This window comes from Triplophysa dalaica, chromosome 1 (assembly GCF_015846415.1).
Source record: "Triplophysa dalaica isolate WHDGS20190420 chromosome 1, ASM1584641v1, whole genome shotgun sequence".
NCBI lineage: Eukaryota > Metazoa > Chordata > Actinopteri > Cypriniformes > Nemacheilidae > Triplophysa > Triplophysa dalaica.
Window position 1 is genome coordinate 5,079,555 of NC_079542.1, and position 5,347 is coordinate 5,084,901.

A 5,347-nucleotide genomic window follows, 5' to 3' on the forward strand; every position below is an offset into this window, starting at 1 on the left:
TAATTACTTTCTCCGCTTCAGCTGCTGCACCAACACAGATTGGATAATGTTTTTAGTCGGAGGTGTAATAGACACAGGAGAATCATTGATTTTTGTGAACAAAACCGTGTGGGTGTTTGAATCGAGATCGCGATCTTTTAACGGTTAACCGTGCAGTTCAAGTCACTAGCGCATATAAAAAAATCTGTGAATCATTCAAAGCTCAGTTAACCACAAGAGATCGCAGGATGGGAATGAGCTTTGCTCATTTGTGACCCTGGAGAACAAAACCAGTCTTATGGGTCAATTTTTTTTGAATTTGAGATTTTTACATAATCTGAAAGCTGAATAAATAAGATTTCTATTAATGTACGAGTTGTTAGAATAAAAGAAACATATTTGGCTGAGATACAACCGTTTAAAACTATGGATTCTGAGAGTGCAGAAAAATCTAAATATTGAGAAAATTGCCTTTGAAGTTGTTAATCAGGGGCACTGTGGCAGGCCATCCATTTACAAAAATAAAGTTTTTATATATTTAAGGTAGGAAATTTACAAAATATCTTCATGGAACATGTTCTTTACTTAATATCCTAATTATTTTTGGCATAAAACAAAAATCTATAATTTTGACCCATACAATGTATTTTTGTCTTTTACTAAAAATGTTTCCGTGCTACTTAAGACTGGTTTTGTGATCCAGGGTCACGTTTAGTAAGACTGGTTAATCCAGTTGGCTATTGTGGGCTGAAAAGGATAAAACGATTATTTGATTAAAAACAGTTCTGTTTGGTTGAATAAATGTAATGTTTCATGTGACTTAATTGTCAATTTCATCTAATTTTTATTACGTAAAGTGTTTGGTAAATGAATGGTCGACCTACACGTGCGTGTGTGTACAAGATAAGGATGGCACTACCTCCGCCTCATTTTGAGCCAGGAAAAACCCTGCTGTATAATTAAATCTTAAAGATATTCATTTAGTACTTTAATTTGTTTATAAAACAGGAAACAAGTTGTTTACGTCCTCCAAAGTGGTATATAGTCAATACAGTCTCTATCTCAAACAGTAATGTTTATTTTGAACATTTATTTCTTGAAAGGCCAACAAAACATCATCAGTGGGTTCAGTTTCCCCCAGTCATTTAAGTATAGGCTACTGTCTCTGCTGCTTGGGCATAAAACACACACACAAGCAGCCACCTACACAGGACACATACACACACACAACCCCTTGCCACATATTTCCATGCGGGCCTATAAAGAAAACACTCATTTCAAAGGCTGCATTGATTTTTTCAGCATATATTGCGATAAAATGAGTTCCTCTCTGGTGGCCTCTGACAGGCCTATCTGAAGCCCTCTCATTTGGCAGAGACGCAGAGGCCAGTAAATAGATCTGGGAGTCCAGTTGGGTGAAGGTGGCCCGAAAGGACGATTCAAGGACAATCACGTCTAACAAATTCTGACAGTACAACTTTGGACACAATGCTGGCTGTGTCTACGAGGTTTGATGGTGGATATAAAGAAGAAGTTTACATCTAGATTATTCAGACAGACATTGCACTTAAAAAGTGTAAAGAATCACTCATTTAAAGTATGTTGTAGTTCTCATCTCGTAGTCTTTAGTGAAGCGATGTCCAGGCCACAGCGGTTTATCATGATCTATGCATCTTTGATTTTGATGCAATAGAAAAGCAATCGTTTGTGGCGCCACGCCAGGCAAAGCATTAGTCATCATGCCTCTGACATCATCAGCGAATTGAGCCATTCGTTTAAATTAAAACTTTTCATTGGTAAATATACACTTACAGGCAAAAGATATTCTCCCCTCATATTTTGATCTATGAAGGAATAAAACAACGCTGCCTTAGAGATTTAGAAATATGACTGAAAACTGAACATTCTGGCTCAAGGTCAGCCACGGAAATATTTCGCTCGGAGAAATTACTGCTGCTTCATAAGGCCCTGACATATTAATAACGACAAATTACAAACTAATTAGGAAAATTAAAAGACATTAGGGTAAATCAGCATGCATTCATTCCGCCACCTCCCGTGTGTATTAGTCCAATATTTCATATTTATGAATCTACTTATAGTTTTCAATGAACACAATGTTCTTTTAAATTCAATTTAAGTTCATATTTAATTCAACATTATACTTATCAAACTGTATGCAGGCTCAATTATTACATTCATTATAAACAACCACAGTATTTTGTGCAGCGCCGTGGCTATTAAATATAGCAGGTGAGTTATGGAAATTAGTCATTTAGAATCAGTTGCATTGAATTTTATGTATTTTGATATACATCAAATTATTGGTTTGTGACATGAGCATGTCAAATGAAAATCTAACAAATTTAGACTACAAAAATGTGACTTTTTAACTATTGGGCCCTCTGACACTAAAATACGCCCTATTACCATAAAGTAGCAAACTTTTAAATAGTTTTTAAATGTTATTTTTACCAGTTTAGGTCCTCTCTGAGGGACAACGGCTCACTACCAGTGTGCACAAATGTATAATTTTATAAACGTATCTTTAGTATTTGAGTATATAAACTACTTTGAAAAAAGTTTTTGACTTTTGAAAATCTATGGTGGTATTCATTCAAAGGTGTCCTAGATTTGAGACTAAGTTGAATGATTTATAATCTGGTCATTTGGGTCAATCAATGTGGCAACAAGTATCATTACTCTTGTTCTACTCAGAAAGCAAAACAGAATGCACCTTAAAATAAAAATTATATTTTCATTTATTCATCCCAATGTTGTTTCAAATCTTTGAATAATTCAATAATTTGAGAAATGTCTCATTGGTTTTGTGTCCACACAATGAAAGTCAAAGGAGGCCAATGTTGTTTGGTTACCAACATTCTTCTTAATATCTCCTTTTGTGTTCTGCAGAAGAAATTTATCTGAAAAATCGAACTAGATTTATTCTGCATTCATCTGAATGTATATTGAAATACAGGCTGAGACAAAAAAACACAACAAATAAAATGAATACTGCTGCTCAAAAAATGAAATGTCAATCGGGACCATTACATGATCATGATTACATATTTAGTTTTTAGTCTGGTGAAACTACAAATCATTAATAAAAGAAAATCTACTTCTTAATGTTTCTAACATAAATAATAACACATTGTTTACTAATCTAGAGAACCTAAAATGTTTTCTTCAACCATCGATCTTGAAAATCTCAAATGGTCACTGGTAGCCCCTTTTACCTGACCTAAAATCTGTGTTCTCTCGGTTTTTTTCGGCAGTCTGTTTTGTGATAAAACTGGCCCTAGATCAGTACTGAGAGCAACAAAGAGCTAACCTGATATGGATAGTTGGAGAAGGAATAGTAATGCGAGAGCTGGGGAGCAGAAATTTGAGCGGAAACTCCATCATCACAAGAGAGCGGATCACAGTCTGGGCCGACACTAAACCCTTACACATCACACACTGCTCTGATCTACTGACTCACACTAAAGCAGTGCCGAGAAAAAACTGGATCAAGACAGATAGAGATAAAAAAAAGGAAAAGAAAGAATTCGAAACAGATCGCTGACAAAGCATCTCTCAACTTTGGCATCTTTTGGTGAGCTGCGATTCATTTACAACGGCACTTACAACTTCAAAACACAATATTTTCTATTATATGCTTAAAAACCTCTTCACCTCAGTGTTTGGTTCGGGACCCCTCACAGTTTGCTGTTCTCTCGGATACTTCTATTATACACAATGAGACAGAGCTGTCTGTGCTTGCTGAGAACTTTGCCGTGTCTTACCCCACTGCTCTCAAGACAAGTGATGATTCATAGGCTGTGACATTTTGACAGATGGACAGATTTGAGGTATTTTGGGGACTTCATCCCTGATGCAGGTGGCAAAATGAAAAACATCTTTCACTGCAGGGGCGCTTTCGTGCAAACACACGCACACTTGCAAATGTGCTGTAAGTTGCACCGATGCTGTCAAGTGTCAATATTCATGGTGCATGCCTGAGCGTGCAGGTGAGAGAGAATGTGAATGTGTGCATTAAAAAAGGACTCTCTTTATTGATCGTTTATGTCATATCCACATTTAAATAAAGTGCTCTATATCTATAATAGATCATCAAAGTAGTGGATTCCGGCATGTATAAACTTCACAAGTCATGCATTAGATATATATATAGAGAGAGATAGAGAGAAAGAGAGAGAGAGAGAGAGAGAGAGAGAGAGGGAGGAGACCGGTATATTCACTGTTTTGGCCGTACTCAGCGGTCAGAATCCCCCCACGACCCCCGCATTTGATATCTTAAGTGCTTTGTTCCATCACATGCTCCTATTGCATGTGATGTGTGTACAAACAGGGGGCACTGATGTGTCTGCTACTGAATTCCCTTCTCAAATACACAGACACATAGGACGCACATTTGAAGCGTGAATAAAACAACATCCATGACAGTATAATCCATGAAAACTATTTCAAACAGCATGTATCTACTTTTCTTTGGCATTCAGCGTAAAAATTAAATTAACTACAGTAAGCAACCATTTCTAGACAAGCATTCGTACAGTACACTGCAGAGAAGTCAACTAGAGAACTAGAAATGGCAACTAGTCGGAGTAAAGTGATATGCATATATGCATCCAATAAAACCGTCTATTGTACGTTTAAAATGATTTGTGAACCACAAATCATTTAAAGCGATAGTTCCCCCGAAAATATAATATCTGTCATCATTTACTCACCCTCAATCACCCTGTCTATACAAACCTGTATGGATTTCTTCCTTCCGCAGAGAACAAAAGAAGACACTTTTAAAAATGTTGTGAACTGGATCCCATTGAGATTGGTTTTGTGTCCATACAATAGAAGTGAATGGGGTCCAGCGGTGTTCAGTTATCAACTTTCATCAAAATATTTTCTTTTGTGTTCTGCCAAAAAAAGAACGTCATAATGGTTTGAAAAGACAAGGGGGGAGTTTTTTTTGGGGGGGGTTGAACTATCACTAGTGGTCAATTACTTTATATCTTCAAGTATTTTATCATTTGATTTTGATTCATACTGACGTTTATACAATAGGCATGTTCTCCTCTTAAATCCCATCTCTGTGTTGTTTAGTATCTGTTCCTTATGCCCCTGAAGTTCACCTACTTTGTAGGCAAAGCTGTTGTCCAGATAATTCATGTCACATGGTGTTAATGACGAAATGACCAGTCTATTCTGCTGACATAAACAGTCAACGAAGACAGCTAACCACTAGAGGGCGTATACTCCAGAGAACAGAAAATGTGCTGTCATTGATCTAGAAAGAATTTAGCGTGACGTTGGGTTTGCATTCTTGTGCTCAGGCTGAGGATATTTAAAGCCCTTGTTTCAA